Raw genomic sequence first — 23,292 nt, 5'->3', positions numbered from 1 at the left:
TTAATTCGGAGTTGTTTTTGGACAACGTGGTCACATAAACAACTGAGGGCGCTTTCACTCTCATTCTGTTACCAAACTTTACATCTGCACTGTTCTTTGAGTAAATGTACGGCACCATTCCAACACCATCTTATATGGATAATCTGGTAGACCTACTAAATCAGTTCAAACCTGCCTGTGTGACTCCTGAAAGTATGTGCTCTGTGGTATAGGAAAATGTGTTTCTCATGCAATATTTTTTAGAATTGGGGCCAGATCTTAAAAGGTGCAATGTGCAGAAATCGCTATTCCATTTCCTGGTTACAAAAATTCTAATAGTTCGCCTTATTTTAGTTTATGTGACAAAACAAGCAATGTATAGTGTAGAGAATTATTGTACCATCTAAACCTCTGTGAAATATATTTTCAGTAACCAAAAATATTGTATTTTCAGCTGTTTGAAGCTGGTGTACAAAACCGAATGTAAAAGACGCAAGAACTAAACTTAATGAATGGGAAACATAGAAATAACCCACATAGAACAGATCTACCGCTTCTTAGACTTGCTTTCAATGTGCATTTTTTTGTGCCATACTAGGTAGTGCAATACTAACAAGTAATTGTTCAAATATATCTTTAATGCAAAAAATTGATTAGTGCTTGGTGATGGAGTCACAGCTGCCCAGAAACGAAATAATACATCTTAATTGTATGCATTTAATGACTCCCATATGGCTCCATGACACATTAAAAAGATATGGCCGTTTTTATAGTGGGAGTGTGACTCTGTTACCGTGTGACCTTGCCCCAATGCTTTTAGCTAAGCCCATTATTAAGGGCTGCAGATGAAGCTAAAAGCTGCAGCTGAGCAACCTGTCAAAATATATTCTCATTCCTGGATTGTTGGGACTGTATAAGCAGCCCTGCCTCCCAGAACTTTGAAATTAAGAAAAGTCCATTCGAAATCTTGGCTTTACACTTCGGTAACGATGACCAAGCAAAACAAAGATGGCACTGATGAAAAACACTTTCTTGCTTGACCCAGATCAGGTCTGGTTGATAATTAAAAGTCAGAATAAATCATTCCCCTAACAAGGAGACTGAAATACTTCCTGTGCATAAAGCACCTCCTGATTAAAGTGCCTATTTGGCCAGTCACCAAAAGGTACTATCTTTGGCACTCTCTGGCTCTCGATGTTGAGTCTGCTTTGCCAGTCGCACTTCATTGTTGTGATATTCTCATTATTCTGTGATATGCTCCTTCTCTCTGGCTGGGGAGAAAACCTACCATTTTTTCTACAGGCTGGATAACATTATTGTATCTTTCTCTCTCCCTTGATGAATTATAATTGAAATGTTAATTTTAGTTTATCAGGCTGCAGATGAAAATCAATTATGAAGTTGAAAATCTATCATAAACGTCTAGTTATCTAATTATACGTTATAATGGATATTTGTATGATTGGCTCATCCAATTTATTCTAGATGATAAGAACATTTACCATGCTCAAGGGGAGAAAAATGTAGCATCATGCATACACTTGCATCTGAAGATAAATCAAGTAGTCTAGCCTTTGCTTCTTCGATAATATAGCCTAACCAACCCAGGTACTGTATTTTTTTTATATTTTGTTTGTTTTTCTTCCTCCCATATCAGGTTGTGGACCTGTTTACATTTTGAGTCGAGAATAAAATGGAAATGACAGACACCATTTTGTCACTTATTGTGGGATTTAAGTCGAAAGCCATGTCAAGAACTCGTTTGAGCAGGTCTCTGTCCAGAAGCCCACGTTGACCATAAAAACTATTACATGGGATCTGAATTAGGCTGACCCATAAATCAATCGACGCCAAAGGGCGACAACACAAGTCCACTCCTAGACTACTGTCCTGCTTGAGTTTCCAGAAACAAACAAGTATGATGTCATTCATAATATGTACAAAATATTGCTGCCCACAGGAGCTTAGTTCATTTTATTGACAAGTAGCCTACAATGCAGATTGGTAAATCAGTAGCCTAGCCTATGAACTATGTCTGATATAAAAACACAATTGCAAAATCAATTAGGGTTAGGGTTACACAATTTCAAATGTACAATGAAAATTGTATACAATGAACTTAAACTTACCAGCTAATGACTTCAATAAAACGTTGATAGTAAAACATTTCCATATTTTACGCACAACTCCAAACGTTCGGGTTCCTTCTCGCCTAAGCTTTTCGTTCGGTTGCTGGTTGATCTATCATGTTTTACAATACTTTAAAACATATGCCTTGAGACCTCGCACAATTTAATTCGTCCTCCTTCATTAATTTATTCTGACTACTGCAGCACCCTCAGGGAGTTGTAGGATAATTACGCTTCGGAAAATAATTTAGATTGACTTCTTTATTCTCTTCTGACGCTATCGAAAGCCCGCCTTCTTGCCCCTGCTCGTGCTCTTCTGAGTGGTAGTGATGCTCTTGCTCGGGTCGCACTCTCATCCCACAGAAAAATATTATAATTACCTCAAGCGAACTGGAGGAAAGTATCCTATTGGTGTGAATCAACGAACTACATGAATGAAACACTTGTCCATGAGGACAGAGTGTGTAACAACGAGTTCAAAGTAGGCTACCATAGATGCGCGAATATGGTGGCGAAATCCCTGAGCTCTCAGCATTCTGATAGGATTTGTGATTTTATCCACAAGACTGAGTGAGTGCTGGAAATTATCCAGGACAGTACATTACTATCGCGCCGGGTAGGTCAAGATTTGTGAATGATGGGCAAATGTGCACTCTGGTCAGCCAAATCTTTTGACTTAGGCAAGACACCAGCTGGATAGAAAATAAAGAAATATATAGAAAGAAAAAAACTATAGGACAATCACAGACTAAATTCATCCCCTTCACCGTTCGGTTGGAGAGCCCATGCCTCAAAGTGTACACATGAAATCATTTGTGGATTTGCCGCAATAATCTTCACAAAACATTATTTGATATGTTGGTATGGTTGATTCTAACCTGGAATTGAGCCTTCCCTTTAGGTTATACAAGAGATTTGTGTTCAAGAAGAATTCTGTCTAGCACTTTATCAAGGTTGGCCAACCTGACTATGCTAGCTGTGAGCTTTACAAGTCAATCCAACTCACCATCAATGGGATTCCGGCAAACTACTCTGGGTTTTGTTTTAATCTAACACTGTGACTGTTTCTCAGAAAGAAGCCAGATGGGCTAGATGTTGGGCCTTGGCTCCCACTAGTAAATGGTAGATTTGGGCTCAACCTCACGTTCCATTTTAATTAATCCTCATCAGTTTGCCTGGTGTTCTCTGATTGGAGCAGGGCAGCCTTGTGGTTCCTCTCCTCTATGGAGCATAACTCGGAGCATCTGCCAGCCGGGATGTTCCTGATGAGAAGCAAGAGGAAAAGTGCGTCTGAAACTGAGGCAGGTGCAGAAGGTTATTGCGTTTAACAACACTCAACACATGGCCATGTTAATTTGGAGAAACTGCCTGAGGCCTTGTCAGTTCGTTTGGAACAGATGATATCCCTACAAGCTCTCACAGTCTCACGTCAGAATTAGACATTCATCCATGTTTCTCAAATGTCAATTTCGAAGCAATTCCAAACGTCACATTTCGAAGTGTTTAAGGTTAAGTTTAGGCATCAACACCGAATTTCTAGGGTAATGTTTAAGTTTAGGCATTAACTAAAAAATCTTAAGGTTAGGCATTAACTCCGAATGGTTAAGGTAAGGGTTAAGGTTTGGGATAGGCTTAAAACAAAAATATAGAAAATTACTTTCTATCACTGGATTCGAACATGCAACTTTTGGAATCAGAGGCAGATGCTTGAAGGTAACAGCGCTCACTGTTGCCCCTAGTGGCTGGTTTCCACATCATCTCCTGACGTCCTCGGACGTGGATGGACGTCGAATACTGACTTGTATCACGAGTGACCTGCCTGCGATATCCAGCATTCAGACAGAATGGGATTGATATAGAAAATGCATTAGAGATACATTATGTCTTGATTGCACAGTTGTCCCATGCTCTCCACATGACATTATGCTACAGTGTTGTTCACTGAGGTGCATTAGTTGGCATTGGTTGCTTTGGTGACATAATGTAGCTGTCAAAGTCACTTAAATAATTGTAATGACCAGTATGGTACATTTGCTGTAGTGATCGTGAGTAGCCTTTTGTTTTTCTGTATCTGAAACTGGTGCGCCATTCATTAGTGATTTGGGAGGACAGTGGCACTCTTGGAAAAGCCCAAAGGACTTTAATTACGTTTGGCCACTGGAGGGAGAATGTCTAAAATGAACAAAGGGAGATGGAGCCGGTTCTCTATAATTAGCCAGGTTCACCTTTACCACTGAATGGAGTTCACTTACTTTAATCTGAATTAAAGTAGTACAACAAAACAAGCTAGTGGCCTACATTAGTGTCACATACTCCATTTCACATATATCAGACCTGAATGAAATCTGACAAAACACAATGAGGAATGATTTGCGTCATTGTCAACATCTGCATATCAACATCATTGATTAATGTACAGATATCTTTCTAGCCAAAAACAAAACATGTACAGAATAACAGAAATATAATGTTGTGTTTAATCAGAATGATACCATAAAGGATCATCATCTGTATAATATGAATAATCTTCATGTTTTTCTCTGCGTAGGAAGGAGCCTGAAATTAAGAATGAGCTCTTTCTTGAGGGTTTTTCGTTTTGTAGCGGCTGCCGCAGACAGCTGGTCAAAGGCCTACTGACAGGCTCTGCTTGGTTAGCGGCCAGCACTTCGTTTTGTAACCAGGAAGATTACATTGGGATTATTTGTTTTGGGTGGCTCTGATCCATCCTTAAATGTTTTTATATAATGAAAACAAGAGAAAAACTCAAACAAAACACCCTCCCTTCTCCAAAGCAAGACTCAAGAAAATGAATTAAATGTCAATGCTAATCTCAGGCAAACCTGTAATTAACAAAACATTGTTGTGCTGAATTCCTTAAATGTTTTTGCAAAACAGAATCATGTGTTGGTAATGTTGCTTGGTTGATGCTGGGAATAGATTATGTGATACTGGGAATTTGTGAAACTGGCATTCATCTGTCATTTTATAACAGTTTGACCACCATTTAAATTTGAGATTTGAGATTAAAATCTACAACAGACTGAACCAACCAAGTAAACAAACACACACATACACACACACACAATAGTAACTGTGGTGCATGGAATTTCCGATGATATCAAAGGTCCTCCTAATACTATTCCGTGGATCAAAGCATGGAACTCCAAATAGGCCTATCAGCTTTTAAACCCACAGTGAGGTCTCAGCTGTTTTCTCTTGTGGCTCTGCTTGGCTCTACTAATGAGCAGGCCCATAATGCAGTGTGCTCAAGTATTCTTTAAAATATTGGCACCGCTATAAAGTGAACATTACTTAGGTACAGTCTCCCAGCTCATTTCATTTTCTCTTCTGCACAGTGAGTGTTTGACCCTGGTCTAAAAATATGTGTTGGAGGCCGAAGCAGGAGGCACACACCACTTTAACTAAATCTTGTCTCGGACTACTAATCCCTAAAGAGCAAACTTGGAGATGTAGCAGCACGTGGCAGATGAGATCTACCAATTTTGAAATAAAATATTGAATATGCTGGCAGTCTGCAGCATTGAAATGGGCTTTTCAGTCTGTCTGTGTGATGTGGAGGTTAGCCATTACTGCTCTACATGGACTTTAATCCCATAAACAGTAAAGGGAACATGTGCACTTCAACGAAAATAACAGACGCCTGCACAACGATCCCAGCTAATATGATTAGATATTAGGAATCATGAATGGCTTTGTTTCATTGCCAGATATGATGGTATCCCTTAATAATTTCCACATCAGCACATGTCAAATCAAATCAATTTGTATTTGTCACATGCTTCGTAAATAACAGGTGTGGACTAACAGTGAAATGTGTACTTACGGACCCTTCTCAACAATGCAGAGAGAAAGAAAATAGAACAATTATAGAAAAGTAAAACACGTAATAATTAAAGTAATAATATACTGTATACACAATGAGTAACAATAACTTGGCTAAATACAAGGGGTACTAGTACCGAGTCAATGTGCAGGGGTACGAGGTAATTGAGGTAGATATGTACATATAACTAGGAATAAAGTGACAGATAGTAAACAGTAGCAGCAGCGTATGTGATGAGTTAGTGCAAAAAGGGGTCAATGAACATAGTCCAGTTAGCTATTTGGTTAACTATTTAACTAACTATTTAGCAGCCTTATGGCTTAGGGGTAGAAGCTGTTCAGGGTCCTGTTGGCTCCAAACTTGGTGCATCGGTACCGCTTGCCGTGCGGTAGCAGATAGAACAGTGAATGACTTGGGTGGCTGGAGTCTTTGACAATTTTCAGGGCCTTCGTCTGACATCGCCTGGTATAGAGGTCCTGTATGGCAGGGAGCTTGGCCCCAGTGATGTGCTGGGCCGTACGCACTACCCTCTGTAGCGCCTTGCGGTCGGAAGCCAAGCAGTTGCCATACCAAGCGGTGATGCAGCCAGTCAAGATGCTCTTGATGGTGCAGCTGTATAACTTTTTGAGGATTTGAGGGCCCATGCCAAATCTTTTCAGCCTCCTGAGGGGGAAGAGGCATTGTCATGCCCTCTTCCCAACTGTGTTGGTGTGTTTGGACCCTGATAGATCCTTAGTGATGTGGACACCGAGGAACTTTAAGTTCTCGACCCGCTCCATCCAGCCCCGTCGATGGGATTGGGGGCGTGCTCAGCCCTCTGTTTTCTGTAGTCCACGATCATCTTGCTGACGTTGAGGGAGAGGTTGTTGTCCTGGCACCACACTGCCAGGTCTCTGATCTCCTCCCTATAGGCTGTCTCATCATCATCAGTGATCAGGCCTACCACCGTCGTGTTGTCGGAAAACTTAATGATGGTATTGGAGTCGTGCTCGGCCACGCAGTCATGGGTGAACAGGGAGTACAGGAGGGGACTAAGCACGCACCCCTGGGGGGCCCCTGTGATGAGGGTCAGCTTGGCGGATGTGTTGTTGTCTACCCTCCCCACCTGGGGGGGTCCCATCAGGAACTCCAGGATCCAGTTGCAGAGAGAGGTGTTCAGTCCCTTGGTCTTTAGCTTAGTGATGAGCTTGGAGGGCACTATGGTGTTGAACGCTGAGCTGTAGTCAATGAACAGCATTCTCACATAGTTGTTCCTTTTGTCCATTTGGGAAAGCACAGTGTGGAGTGCAATCGAGATTGCGTCACCTGTGAATCTGTTGGGGCGGTATGCGAATTGGAGTGTGTCTAGGATGATGGTGTTGATGTGAGCCATGACCAGCATTGCAAAGCCTTTCATGGCTACAGATGTGAGTGCTGTGGGGTGATAGTCATTTAGACAGGTTACCTTGGCGTTCTTGGGCACAGAGACTATGGTGGTCTGCTTGAAACATGTAAGTATTACAGACTGGGTCAAGGAGAGATAAAAAATGCAACTGAAGACACTTGCCAGCTGGTCAGCGCATGCTCTGAGTATGCGTCCTGGAAATCAGTCTGGCCTTGCGGCCTTGTGAATGTTAACTTGTTTAAAGGTCTTACTCACATTGGCTATGGAAAGCGTGATCACACAGTCGTCCAGAACAGCTGGTGCTCTCACGCATGGTTCAGTGTTGCTTGCCTCGAAGTGTTGCTTGCCGCGGCTGGGTTTCCCTTTGTAATCCATGATAGTTTGCAAGCCCTGCCACATCTGTCGAGCGTCAGAGCCAGTGTAGTAGGATTTGATATTAGTCCTGTATTGACGATTTGCCTGTTTGATGGTTCGTCAGGATTTCTTACAAACGTCCGGGTTAGTGTACTGCTCTTTGAAAGCGGCAGCTCTAGGCTTTAGCTCAGTGCGGATGTTGTCTGTAATCCATTGTACGGTCACTGTGGGGAAGACGTCGTCGATGAACTTACAGTGGCTTGCGAAAGTATTCACCCCCTTGGCATTTTTCCTATTTTGTAGCCTTACAACCTGGAATGAAAATGGATTTTTTCGGGGTTTGTATCATTTCATTTACACAACATGCCTACCACTTTGAAGATGCAAAATATTTTTTCTTGTGAAACAAACAAGAAATAAGACAAAATAAAACAGAAAACTTGATCGTGCATAACTATTCCCCCCCAAAGTCAATACTTTGTAGAGCAACCTTTTGCAGCAATTACAGCTGCAAGTCTCTTGGGGTATGTCTCTATAAGCTTTGCACATCTAGCCAATGGGATTTTTCCTTCAAGTTGGATGGGTTCCGCTGGTGTACAGCAATCTTTAAGTCATACCACAAATTCTCAATTGGATTGAGGTCTGGGCTTTGATAAGGCCATTCCAAGACATTTAAATGTTTCCCCTTAACCCACTCGAGTCTTGCTTTAGCAGTATGCTTAGGGTCATTGTCCTGCTGGAAGGTGAACCTCCGTCCCAGTCTCAAATCTCTGGAAGACTGAAACAGGTTTCCTTCAAGAATTTCCCTGTATTTAGCGCCATCCATCATTCCTTCAATTCTGACCAGTTTCCCAGTCCCTGCCGATGAAAAACATCCCCACAACATGATGCTGCCACCACCATGCTTAACTGTTGGGATGGTGTTCTCTGGGTGATGAGAGGTGTTGGGTTTGCGCCAGACATAACGTTTTCCTTGATGGCCAAAAAGCTCAATTTTAGTCTTATCTGACCAGAGTACCTTCTTCCATATGTTTGGGGAGTCTCCCACATGCCTTTTGGTGAACACCAAACGTGTTTGCTTATTTTTGTTCTTCAAGCAATGGCTTTTTTCTGGCCACTCTTCCCTAAAGCCCAGCTCTGTGGAGTGTACGGCTTAAAGTGGTCCTATGGACAGATACTCCAATCTCCGCTGTGGAGCTTTGCAGCTCCTTCAGGGTTATCTTTGGTCTCTTTGTTGCCTCTCTGATTAAAGCCCTCCTTGCCTGGTCCGTGAGTTTTGGTGGGCGGCCCTCTCTTGGCAGGTTTGTTGTGGTGCCATATTCTTTCCATTTTTTAATAATGGATTTAATGGTGCTCCGTAGGATGTTCAAAGTTTCTGATATTTTTTTATAACCCAACCCTGATCTGTACTTCTCCACAACTTTGTCCCTGACCTGTTTGGAGAGCTCCTTGGTCTTCATGGTGCTGCTTGCTTGGTGGTGCCCCTTGCTTAGTGGTGTTGCAGACTCTGGGGCCTTTCAGAACAGGTGTATATATACTGACATCATGTGACAGATCATGTGACACTTAGATTGCACACAGGTGGACATTATTTAACTAATTATGTGACTTCTGAAGGTGATTGGATGCACCTGATCTTATTTAGGGGCTTCATAGCAAAGGGGGTGAATACATATGCACGCACCACTTTTCCGTTATTCATTTTAAAGAATTATTTGAAACAAGTAATTTTTTTAATTTCACTTCACCAATTTGGACTATTTCGTGTATGTCCATTACATGAAATCCAAATAAAAATCCATTTAAATTACAGGTTGTAATGAAACAAAATAGGAAAAACGCCAAGGGGGATGAATATTTTTGCAAGGCACTGTATTAATGAAGCCGGTGACTGACGTGGTAAAATTCTCAATGCCCTCGGATGAATCCCAGATTATATTCCAGTCTGCGCTAGCGAAACAGTCCTGTAGCTTAGCATCCTCTTCATCGGACCACTTCGTATTGAGCGCATCACTGGTACTTCCTGTTTGAGTTTTTGCTTGTAAGCAGAAATCAGGAGGATAGAGTTATGGTCAGATTTGCCAAATGGAGGGTGAGGGAAAGCTTTGTATGCGTCTCTGTGTGTGGAGTAAAGGTGATCCAGAGTTTTTTCTCCTCTAGTTGCACGGGTGACCTGCTAGTAGAAATGAGGTAAAACAGATTTCAGTTTTCCTGCTTTAAAATGACCGGCCAGTAGGAGCACCGCCTCTGGATGAGCAATTTCTTATTTGCTTATGGCCCTAAACAGCTCGTTGAATGTGGTCTTAGTGCCAGCATCGGTTTGTGGTGGTAAATAGACAGCCACGAAAAATATAGATAAAAACTATCTTGGTAAATAGTATGGTCTACAGCTTATCATGAAGTATTCTAACTCAGGCGAGCAGAACTTTGAGACTTTCTTAATATTAGAGATCGCGCACCAGCTGTTGTTAACAAGGAGACACACACCACCCCCCTTGAGTTTACCCGACACTGAAATGTTGCCCTGCCGATACATAGAAAAAACAGCTAGATGTACAGTGAGGGAAAAAAGTATTTGACCACTGACAAAGAAATGATCAGTCTATAATTTTAATGGTAGGTTTATTTGAACAGTGAGAGACAGAATAACAACAAAAAAATCCAGAAAAACGCATGTCAAAAATGTTAGAAATTGATTTGCATTTTAATGAGGGAAATAAGTATTTGACCCCCTCTCAATCAGAAAGATTTCTGGCTCCCAGGTGTCTTTTATACAGGTAACGAGCTGAGATTAGGAGCACACTCTTAAAGGGAGTGCTCCTAATCTCAGCTTGTTACCTGTATGAAAGACACCTGTCTACAGAAGCAATCAATCAATCAGATTCCAAACTCTCCACCATGGCCAAGACCAAAGAGCTCTCCAAGGATGTCAGGGACAAGATTGTAGACCTACACAAGGCTGGAATGGGCTACAAGACCATCGCCAAGCAGCTTGGTGAGAAGGTGACAACAGTTGGTGCGATTATTCGCAAATGGAAGAAACACAAAAGAACTGTCAATCTACCTCGGCCTGGGGCTCCATGCAAGATCTCACCTCGTGGAGTTGCAATGATCATGAGAACGGTGAGGAATCAGCTCAGAACTACACGGGATGATCTTGTCAATGATCTCAAGGCAGCTGGGACCATAGTCACCCAAAAAACAATTGGTAACACACTACGCCGTGAAGGACTGAAATCCTGCAGTGCCCGTAAGGTCCCCCTGCTCAAGAAAGCACATATACAGGGCCGTCTGAAGTTTGCCAATGAACATTTGAATGATTCAGAGGAGAACTGGGTGAAAGTGTTGTGGTCAGATGAGACCAAAATGGAGCTCTTTGGCATCAACTCAACTCGCCGTGTTTGGAGGAGGAGGAATGCTGCCTATGACCCCAAGAACACCATCCCCACCATCAATCATGGAGGTGGAAACATTATGCTTTGGGGGTGTTTTTCTGCTAAGGGGACAGGACAACTTCACTGCATCAAAGGGACGATGGACGGGGCCATGTACCGTCAAATCTTGGGTGAGAACCTCCTTCCCTCAGCCAGGGCATTGAAAATGGGTCGTGGATGGGTATTCCAGCATGACAATGACCCAAAACACACGGCCAAGGCAACAAAGGAGTGGCTCAAGAAGAAGCACATTAAGGTCCTGGAGTGGCCTAGCCAGTCTCCAGACCTTAATCCCATAGAAAATCTGTGGAGGGAGCTGAAGGTTCGAGTTGCCAAACGTCAGCCTCGAAACCTTAATGAATTGGAGAAGATCTGCAAAGAGGAGAGGAACAAAATCCCTCCTGAGATGTGTGCAAACCTGGTGGCCAACTACAAGAAACGTCTGACCTCTGTGATTGCCAACAAGGGTTATGCCACCAAGTACTAAGTCATGTTTTGCAGAGGGGTCAAATACTTATTTCCCTCATTAAAATGCAAATCAATTTATAACATTTTTGACATGCGTTTTTCTGGATTTTGTTGTTGTTATTCTTTCTCTCACTGTTCAAATAAACCTACCATTAAAATTATAGACTGATCATGTCTTTGTCAGTGGGCAAACGTACAAAATCAGCAGGGGATCAAATACGTTTTTTCCCTCACTGTATATTATCCATGTCCTTCTTCAGCCACGACTCCAAGAAACATAGGATATTACAGTTCTTCAGGTCCCGTTGATAGGATAATCTCGAACGGAGCTCGTCCAGTTTGTTCTCCAGTGATTGTACATTCGCATTAGAACAGAGGGTAGAGGTGGTTTATTTACTCTCCGCCGTAGTTTCGTCAGGGTGCCCATGTCGTCCTCTATATCGCTGTCTCTTTCTCTTCCGAGTGTCAGGTATTAAGGCCCGGTCCAGGGTGAGCAGTATGTCCAGCGCCGCCGACTCGTTGAAGTAGAAATCCTCATCCAAATCAAGGTTAGTTATCGTTGTTCTGATGTCCAGAAGCTCTTTTCGGTCTTAGGAAACGATGTCACAAACATTATGTACAACAACATTTAAGATCAGTGCAAAAAAACACACAAAATAGCAGAATTGGTTAGGAGCCCGTAAAACGGCCATTGTACATTCCAGCGTCATTCCTCCCCATGTGCAAAGCCAAAGGAGGAAGCTCCTAAGTGACATTACATCCCAAGCCTTACGGTTTAACTAGAGTTACCCCAAAACTAACAGCCGTCACGTGCCAATGTCACCGATGGTATTTCAGTACATACTAAGGTCTACCAACACTAAGATCAGAATGTGGTTGGATGCATTCTATGCAATGATAGATTTTCTTTTTCTTTTTTTTTCTTAGGGGGTAGATCAGCTTTAATATTGCGAATAGATTGTAACTTCCATCAATGTAGTTGTCTACATCACTTCCAATCCCACATAGATTTTTTGCAAATATCTACAGATTCAAGGTTTATTTTTATTTTTACTATTTTTTTCATTGTAGAATAATAGTGAAGACATCAAAACTATGAATTAACACATATAGAATCTTGCAGTAACCAAAAAAGTGTTAAACAAATCTAAATGTATTTTATGTTTGAGATTTTTCAAATAGCCACCCTTTGCCTTGATGACGGCTTTGCACACTCTTGGCATTCTCTTAACCAGCTTCACCTGGAATGCTTTTCCAACAATCTTGAAGGAGTTCCCACATATGCTGAGCACTTGTTGGCTGCTTTTCCTTCACACTGCCGTCCGACTCATCCCAAGCCATCTCAATTGGTTTGAGGTAGGGGGACTGTGGAGGCCCCCTACCTGGCCTGGTCATCTGATGCAGCACTCCAAACACTCTCCTTCTTGGTAAAATAGCCCTTACACAGCCTGGAGGTGTCATTGTCCTGTTGGAAAACAAATGATAGTCCCACTAAGCCCAGCCCAGATGGGATGGCGTATCGCTGCAGAATGTAGTCCCCTGTAGCTCAGTTGGTAGAGCATGGCGCTTGCAACGCCAGGGTTGTGGGTTCGTTTTCCACGGGGAGCCAGTATGAAAATGTATGCACTCACTAACTGTAAGTCACTCTGGATAAGAACGTCTGATAAATGACTAAAATGTAAAATGTAGCCATGCTGGTTAAGTGCTGCATCAGATGACCTGACCTCCACAATCCCCCAACCTCAACCCAATTGAGATGGTTTGGGATGAGTTGGACGGCTAGGCCACTCAATGGACCTTAATGTGCTTCTTCTTGAGCCACTCCTTTGTTGCCTTGGCCATGTGTTTTGGGTCATTGTCATGCTGGCCCCGTCCATCGTCCCTTTGATGCAGTGAAGTTGTCCTGTCCCCTTAGCAGAAAAACACCCCCAAAGCATAATGTTTCCACCTCCATGTGGGGATGGTGTTCTTGGGGTCATAGGCAGCATTCCTCCTCCTCCAAACACGGCGAGTCGAGTTGATGCCAAAGAGCTCGATTTTGGTCTCATCTGACCACAACACTTTCACCCAGTTCTCCTCTGAATCATTCAGATGTTCATTGGCAAACTTTAGATGGCCCTGTATATGTGCTTTCTTGAGCAGGGGGACCTTGCGGGCGCTGCAGGATTTCAGTCCTTCACGTCGTAATGTGTTACCAATTGTTTTTTTGGTGACTATGGTCCCAGCTGCCTTGAGATCATTGACAATATCCTCCCGTGTAGTTCTGGGCTGATTCCTCACCGTTCTCATGATCATTGCAACTCCACGAGGTGAGATCTTGCATGGAGCCCCAGGCCGAGGGAGATTGACAGTTATTTTGTGTTTCTTCCATTTGCGAATAATCGCACCAACTGTTGTCACCTTCTCACCAAGCTGCTTGGCGATGGTCTTCTAGCCCATTCCAGCCTTGTGTAGGTCTACAATCTTGTCCCTGACATCCTTGGAGAGCTCTTTGGTCTTGGCCATGGTGGAGAGTTTGGAATCTGATTGATTGATTGCTTCTGTGGACAGGTGTCTTTTATACAGGTAACAAACTGAGATTAGGAGCACTCCCTTTAAGAGTGTGCTCCTAATCTCTGCTCGTTACCTGTATAAAAGACACCTGGGAGCCAGAAATCTTTCTGATTGAGAGGGGGTCAAATACTTATTTCCCTCATTAAAATGCAAATCAATTTATAACATTTTTGACATGCGTTTTTTCTGGATTTTTTGTTGTTGTTATTCTGTCTCTCACTGTTCAAATAAACCTACCATTAAAATTATAGACTGATAATTTCTTTGTCAGTGGGCAAACGTACAAAATCAGCAGGGGATCAAATACTTTTTTCCCTCACTGTATAATGGGACAAGTGGTTATTTTCAACACATTTGGATGTTCCAGAATTGCGAGACATCCAAATCAAACAATCCTGCCTACCCTCCTGGTTTATCATGGATTTATTACATTGAGAGACAATACAGAATATAATAAACAGTACATTTAAAAAGCAATGTACTGGAATTAAAATCCAGCTTCTCCATTTATAAACAATCTCTGCCGAGAATGAAATAAAGACTATACTTTAATCTGTTGTCAAAACATATTTTAAAACCCTCTAGTTTAAATGCATTTATCTGAATTGGTCAGGTGACAAGTGCATACAGTTCACATCTGGATTCAAACCCATGCATACAGATCTTTCAGTAGATTGCAAAGCATGGAAAAGGAGGGGTCTTATGGATCTTGGTGTGTATATATAGAAACATGGTGTATATATGGTTGTTTATGATGACGTTGTTGCTCTTATAGAGCAACACAATCAGATTACGTATTATTATTATTATAGTACCAGACCAGCTTAGTCAAACAGGAGATCCCATCCCATGACTCAGTCACGGGATTGGTCATATGATCAGAGCAGAGGATCCTGGGAGGTGACCTGCTTCCAGTTTTGTAGTGAGCTCAATGGTATGCACAGAAACAGGAAACAGATGTGGCCTCCCCTCCAACAGCTTTCAGTCAGGTCTCACTGAATATTGCACGAAAATTCAAGTAAACAGGAAATAAAATATGTTTAATGTAACGGTACCAGGATTTTGGACCGAACGGAAAGCTTTGTAGTAACACAATGACCATATCATTTAAGGAACTGTAGGTGAGAATGGGGTAAGTCGTTCCAAAGGGTTAGTTGAGCCACCCCTTGTTTCTAGGAAACCATACACAAAATGAATCATATAACCAAATTTGGGAAGAGGTAATAATTTCATGGAATCTGTGAAGGAAGAAACCACATGGAAAAAGTGGTATGCAAGTTAGGTCCCAAAAAAGTATTTTCACGAAGTCAAATGAATTTAATGTGTTATAGGTTTCATGATGCTTGTATCTAAACCAACGTAGATTGTTTTAAGACTGTTTTATACATCAGTTGGGGTCTCTATAAACTACAACATGAGGTCCTAAACCTAGCATGAAAGCGCGTCCTCAGCTTTGTGGGCTAATATAGTCAAAATGGTTTCTTTGGGCTAAATTGTGCCATTAGGCCAGGGACAAGTTGAGCCAGTTTTATGCATTATATGCATAGTATTTTTGCAATGTGTCATGCACATGAACTTAAGATGCATTTTTATTGTTACAGAGCAGACATCATGTCCCATGTTTACAAATGTAAAACAAGCAGGGGTCTAGCCCCTTGAGGTTCTTGAAAGAGCAGCCAAGGAAGTGAGAGAAATGAAGAAGTCCATTCGAGCAGCAGCAAGGGATGAAAACATTTACAGAATGACGCTTAAGAGGTACATTGGCAAAAAAGAAAACAAACATGTACCTGTGCAAAAGAGAGGCTATAATAGAGTAGCAGAGGCACACAAGGTATTGTCTGATGATATGAGGAGTCTGAGTTTGCTAAACTTATCAAGAATCTTGCAGACCAGTTTCATGGGCTTAGTAGCCTCAGATGTGGAGAACTTGCCTACGAATTGGTACATTGAAACAAAGTCCCTGTCCCAGACATTTCCTGCCCCCTTTTGAGGACACCTCGCATTTGTGTGATTAGTCAAGTTCAAATGATCAAAATGTCCTTCCTCAGTTTAGTTTGTATTTGTATTTATTATGGATCCCCATTAGCTGCTGCCTTGGCGGAGGTCCATCGGGGAGGATGTACGTTCCCAAGGCTGAGCGCTCGCGACTGCTTCAGTGGGCGCACGCGTCTGACCTCACCAGCCATCTGGGGGGCGCCAGGACGTTGGAGTTCCTGCGTAGGAGGTTCTGGTGGCCATTTGCTGAGGGGGATACGCGCGCCTTCGTGGCTACTTGCCCGGTGTGCGCATGCATGAAGAGCTCACTTCAGCCCGCGGCAGGGCTGCTCCCCTCTGATGGATACAGTCATCCTGGTCGTTGTGGACCGGTTCTCGAAGGCTGCCCACTTCTTTCCCCTTCCCAAACTCCCGTCAGCCCGGGAGACGGCTAAGTTGGTGGTGCAACACGTTTTCCGGGTCCACAGCCTTCCCCAAGATGTGGTGTCGGATCGGGGCCCTCAGTTCGCCTCCAGGTTCAGGAAGGCGTTCGCCACCTGCCTCGGCGCCTCCATCAGCTTGTCTTCCGGCTTCCATCCCCAGTCAAACGGGCAGACGGAGCGTGTCAACCAGGATCTGGAGGGGGTGCTGAGGTGCTACGCCTCCAGCAACCCAGCTATGTGGAGTCAGCGACTGGCGTGGGCGGAGTACGCCCACAACACCCTTCTCTGCTCGTCCACCGGCCTGTCCCCCTTCCAGTGCCAATACAGGTACCAACCCCCCCTATTCCCCAAACAAGAGGAGGAGGCGGCGGTCCCGTTGGTCCCACATTAGTCGCTGTCGCCGCACCTGGAGGCAGGTACAGGCGACGCTTAAGCGAGCCTCGGTCAGGTCTCAACATCAGGCCAACCGCAGGCGTCGCCCGGCCCCGGTTTTTCGCCCGGGACAGAGTGTGTGGCTCTCCACCGGGATCTTCCCCTCCACGTGGCGTCCAGGAAGCTGTCCCCCCGGTTTATCGGGCCATTCAGAGTGGTCCGGCGAGTCAACCCAGTGGCCTACCACCTGCAACTTCCCCCCACCATGCGGGTGCATCCCACGTTCCATCCATGTGTCCCTCCTCAAGCCCGTCGCCACCTGTCCCCTGGCTCCCCCTCCTCGTCCTGTTCCCCCGCTGTGCCTCGTCGGAGGACAGCCAGCTTTTACTGTGAACCGGATCCTGGACTGCCAGCGGGTGGGGAGGGGTCTCCAATTTCTGGTGGACTGGGAGGGTTATGGACCGGAGGAGCGGTCCTGGGTGCCCAGGATGGACATTCTGGACCCAAGGCTGATAACAACAGTCCGTCGCCTCCACCCGCGAGGCGCCGAGGTGAAAGGCTGGGGCTGTTCGTCGGGGGGGGGGGCACTGTTCAGGAGGGGGTCGCAGTTCCGGAGCGACCCACTAGGTGTCATCCTCTGACAACCTTAGGCACCTCCTCACCCACAATCTGGAATAATCGTTATCTTATTGGTGTCACCTGTGTCTACCTGTTCACCTGTGTATTTATGCCCTCACTTCCCTGTGTTCCTTGCTAAGTTTTCTCTGCTAGTTTCTCTATGTCCAGCAGTACTACGTAGTGTCTGATCGGAGACCTATGAACAGGTACTTGAGAAGTGTTCTCCGTGTTTCGTTATTTTGTATTCTGGCTTCGGGACCACCAGCAAAGATACTTGTTTCACCATCTCTGCCTACTGCCTACTGTATATCCTGCACCGCACCTGGGTCACACCTCACACCAACTCTTACACGCATACATAGACACACTGGCTTTCCTCAAAGTCAGTGGCGTGTCGTTAGTAAAGATTGAAAAAAGTAAGGCGCCTAGACAGCTGCCCTTAGGAAATCCTGATTCTACCTGGATTATGTTGGAGAGGCTTCCATTAAAGAACACCCTCTGTGTTCTGTTAGACAGGTAACTATTTATCCACCATATAGCAGGGGGTGTAAAGCCATAACACATACGTTTTTCCAGCAGCAGACTATGATCGATAATGTCAAAAGCCGCACTGAAGTCTAACAAAATACTTTTTATCATCCATTTTTCTCAGCCAATCATCAGTCATTTGTGTAAGTGCTGTGCTTGTTGAATGTCCTTCCCTATAAGCGTGCTGAAAGTATGTTGTCAATTTGTTTACTGTATAATATCATTTTATCTGGTCAAACACCATTTTTTCCAAAAGTTTACTAAGGGTTGGTAACAGGCTGATTGGTCGGCTATTTGAGCCAGTAAAGGGGGCTTTACTATTCTTAGGTAGCGGAATGACTTTTGCTTCCCTCCAGGCCTGAGGGCACACACTTTCTAGTAGGCTTAAATTGAAGATATGGCAAATAGGAGTGGCAATATGGTCCTCTATTATCCTCAGTAATTTTCCATCCAAGTTGTCAGACCCCAGTGACTTGTAATTGTTGATAGACAACCATCATTTTTTCACCTCTTCCACACTTACTTTACAGAATTCAAAATGACAATGATTGTCTTTCATAATTTGGTCAGATATACTTGGATGTGTAGTGTTAGCGTTTGTTGCTGGCATGCCTAAGTTTTCCAATTTTGCCAATAAAAAAATAATTAAAGTAGTAGGCAATATCAGTGGCTTTTGTGAGGAATGAGCCATCTGACTCAATGAATGATGGAGCCCCCCTCTAGGCCACAACTGAAGTGTTTTCTTCCAAGGCGTAATGAAAGGTATTATCACTAGGATATGAGGTTACCAGGGCCTATGTTAAAAGGTTTTTTTTTTTTAAGCACAAAGTGTTCGAAATTTGCGTGTTACCTGTTCAGGAGGGGGTCGCTGTTCCGGAGCGACCCACTAGGTGTCATCCTCTGACAACCTTAGGCACCTCCTCACCCACAATCTGGAATAATCGTTATCTTATTGGTGTCACCTGTGTCTACCTGTTCACCTGTGTATTTATGCCCTCACTTCCCTGTGTTCCTTGCTAAGTTTTCTCTGCTAGTTTCTCTATGTCCAGCAGTACTACGTAGTGTCTGATCGGAGACCTATGAACAGGTACTTGAGAAGTGTTCTCCGTGTTTCGTTATTTTGTATTCTGGCTTCGGGACCACCAGCAAAGATACTTGTTTCACCATCTCTGCCTACTGCCTACTGTATATCCTGCACCGCACCTGGGTCACACCTCACACCAACCCTTACACGCATACATAGACACACTGGCTTTCCTCAAAGTCAGTGGCGTGTCGTTAGTAAAGATTGAAAAAAGTAAGGCGCCTAGACAGCTGCCCTTAGGAAATCCTGATTCTACCTGGATTATGTTGGAGAGGCTTCCATTAAAGAACACCCTCTGTGTTCTGTTAGACAGGTAACTATTTATCCACCATATAGCAGGGGGTGTAAAGCCATAACACATACGTTTTTCCAGCAGCAGACTATGATCGATAATGTCAAAAGCCGCACTGAAGTCTAACAAAATACTTTTTATCATCCATTTTTCTCAGCCAATCATCAGTCATTTGTGTAAGTGCTGTGCTTGTTGAATGTCCTTCCCTATAAGCGTGCTGAAAGTATGTTGTCAATTTGTTTACTGTATAATATCATTTTATCTGGTCAAACACCATTTTTTCCAAAAGTTTACTAAGGGTTGGTAACAGGCTGATTGGTCGGCTATTTGAGCCAGTAAAGGGGGCTTTACTATTCTTAGGTAGCGGAATGACTTTTGCTTCCCTCCAGGCCTGAGGGCACACACTTTCTAGTAGGCTTAAATTGAAGATATGGCAAATAGGAGTGGCAATATGGTCCTCTATTATCCTCAGTAATTTTCCATCCAAGTTGTCAGACCCCAGTGACTTGTAATTGTTGATAGACAACCATCATTTTTTCACCTCTTCCACACTTACTTTACAGAATTCAAAATGACAATGATTGTCTTTCATAATTTGGTCAGATATACTTGGATGTGTAGTGTTAGCGTTTGTTGCTGGCATGCCTAAGTTTTCCAATTTTGCCAATAAAAAAATAATTAAAGTAGTAGGCAATATCAGTGGCTTTTGTGAGGAATGAGCCATCTGACTCAATGAATGATGGAGCCCCCCTCTAGGCCACAACTGAAGTGTTTTCTTCCAAGGCATAATGAAAGGTATTATCACTAGGATATGAGGTTACCAGGGCCTATGTTAAAAGTTTTTTTTTTTTTAAGTACAAAGTGTTCGAAATTTGCGTGTTACCTGTTAAGCCTATGTTAAGTGTTAAACCTGTTTTAAAAGACGCTTAAAATGATTAAAATAGAAAATAAGAAAACAAAATGGTGATTGTGTTGAATTGTGTTTGTGAAATAAAGATAGATAAATAAAGATGGTTAAAAAACAAAATGGTGGTAATATTTAATTTAGTACAGAAATGTGTAGATGTTTAGATCTTATGCCAAGGTGGCTTAACTTACCCTGTCCCTATGCTAAATTTACCCCATACCCCGGGTAAAGGTGTTTTTTTGGACAAGCTATGTTTTCAAAACTGTTATGTTTACATGATTTCTGATTATTTCCAGGGATACATAACATCCTGAAATATATGTAGATATTTTTGTTAGAAAGAATACTATATTTCCCTTGGTGTTGTGATGCTGAATCTAAAAAATAGCTCAACATACCCCACATCTATTTTGTTTGCTTAGCAATTTCGATATGAACTGGCTGGTCTTACTGAATTTAATTCATTTGTTCAAAACACTCCATTGGAATTCCAGTTAATTAAAGTATTGATACTGTCACGTAAACATGGTAAATCAGAAAATACCTAGTAAAATACCAACGCCCCCCACTCCACAAACACACCAACATGCACATGCACGCACACACACATCACCACATCACCATGACATGTTCTCAGTCTGAGAGTGGGACTGCTGGTTGATCGATGGAGACAGTCCTGATCTCATTATCTAGAGTAGCTGGCCCAATCAAACAGAGCCTGAAAGAGTCATTAAAGGAGCTTAAGTCTCATTCTGCTGGCCAGTGGGCAGATGCTCCAGGTGCCCCAGTCTATACCAGAGATCAGACAGATTGCAAATGGTCATTGACGAGTGCCAGGCTAGCTCCCTTGCACATTAATGACTCTCATACTCAAGACTGCACATGGCTTGACCTTGAACATCAAACTTCTACTTTGAAACATATTTATTCTGTTATCTAGTGTTTTATGTTGAAATAATGATGATGGCTTATCAAAAACGGTAACTACATTTGGCGGATAAGACCAATAAACATGTTCTTGCGATGCAGAAATATGAGGAAATCCACTCAAACATGCATTCATTCAGCACAGGAAGAATCGTTTTGGTTGAATAGGGCCCTATTTTACATGAAGAACTGTGAGTAATGAATATGCTGTTTAGTGGGTTGTTCTCATTGTTGAGTGTATGTCACAAGATGCATTCTTTTTTAAGGGGTGATTTAAGCATGTAGAGTCATGTCTGACTGCATGTACCTAAACATCATGAGACAGTCTTCATATACACACAGCCCTGACACATTGGCTCAGGACCACAGGGGGTTGACTAACATAGGGAAGTACCCGCTCCAAAAACAGAGCAATGGTGATCATATGCACAAGGGGGGACCATAGCATAGAATTGTTGGGATTTGCTACAGACAGTATGCAATATTCTATATAGGCCTCCTTGAAACTTTTGAATGTATTATACTTAACCCTGATTTGAGTCACGTGAAAAAAATCAACTTTGCTTCAACTATCCAAAGTGAAGATCCAAGGTTATCCAAATGGCATATCCCCCCCACCACCAGACAACACCACCCACTCACCACTCATACCCTCCATTGTACCTCTAGTATTTTTTTTTGCATTACACCATTATGTAATTTCCAACGTAGGCTCATTCTGAAATAAGAAATATATATTCACAATCATTCATTTTCTTTATTTTCTGAATTTTCTAAATGAACAGTAAGAGGCTGCTCCTAGCCTACATCTTTTAATTCAAATAATCGTTATATACGCTTGTTATAAACCTATGCGACTGAGATAACAATGTGCAGAATGAATATATATATATATATATATATATATATATATATATATATATATATATATATATATTTATAATATTTTGACTGAAGTTAGAGACGCTCCTGAAATTTGAAACCTGACATCATCTGGTTTAGATGAGCGATTCCAGATGTATTTTCCCTTTGCTGAAACTTTTCCCCCTCCTAAACTCCGAGCTCCCGTCGCACTTCCTCAAACTGCAGACTATATAACTTCTCACACAGTGACCTACTTCATCGCAGGGAAACTACTGGTCAAAGGAATTCATTCGACACCTCTCCAAGTCTACGACCAAGGTAGAACTCCCCATTTTTTCAATGTCTTAAATCTGCAAACGTTTGTTGTTGCCTTAATGCCTACATTATTTTCCACGCAGTCATTTTGTAGAACTATGTTCTTTAGAACTTTCAGTTTCACTTGGGATTTTATGTTTCAATAAAACAATTTACCACATCGAATTAGTTGTTAAAAATAACATTTGTATTCACTGCGTTTTGACTAAGAGTAAGCCTCGTTTGTTTTATAGGGAAAACATTGCAGAGCGTATAGGACTAAGTGTATAGGACTATATGCTGTTTGCAACAAATAATTCACTTTGGTCATGGTGTAGCCAAACATTTATCAAAGAAATGAAACTATTCTCAAGTTAACTATGAAACCTTTGTAGCCTGTATAGCCTACATTAATTTATAGCACCATGAAACAATGGGGATATTAGACATTGAGTAAACCATAAGCTCCTAGCATTATTACTGTGCAGTAAAGGTTCATACAGTAACATGAAGTTCCCTATGAACGATCTGAGGAATTTCCCATAGAACATAGAGATGCTGTGTGTTTTGTTATGATACCTCTTAATAATGAGCGGGAAACCAGAAAAACATTAACTGAAACCCAATATACTTCAGCTCTCTTATTGATGTTACGTTGTCAGTATGAAAGTCAACACCCATTTTTGTATTTATACTGCAAATAGTGACCTTCTTTGTGTTTGTCTAGACTCTTAGGTGCTGCCACAATATTTTAATTTAGAAATATAATGCATAATGCCATTATCTCATTTTCTATATCAATGTAATATGTATTATACATCAATGACTAAAGCAGCCCTTTTGT

The 23,292-nt window shown here is 42.5% G+C and overlaps 1 protein-coding gene across 1 annotated transcript in view; it reads left to right on the top strand.

The window, feature by feature from the left end:
- The first annotated feature begins 22,389 nt into the window (after positions 1 to 22,389).
- Positions 22,390 to 23,292, top strand: part of LOC311108416 (uncharacterized protein) — a 29,123-nt gene continuing 28,220 nt past the window's right edge. Inside the window, exon 1 of the mRNA XM_084151041.1 lies at positions 22,390 to 22,472. The gene's annotated coding sequence lies outside the window, so the exon portion shown is untranslated. The remainder of the gene's footprint in view (positions 22,473 to 23,292) is intronic.

This window comes from Coregonus lavaretus (assembly GCF_964263955.1).
Source record: "Coregonus lavaretus genome assembly, chromosome: 3".
NCBI lineage: Eukaryota > Metazoa > Chordata > Actinopteri > Salmoniformes > Salmonidae > Coregonus > Coregonus lavaretus.
The sequence above is the reverse complement of the archived record's forward strand: the minus strand, read 5'-3'. Positions and strand labels throughout refer to the sequence as shown.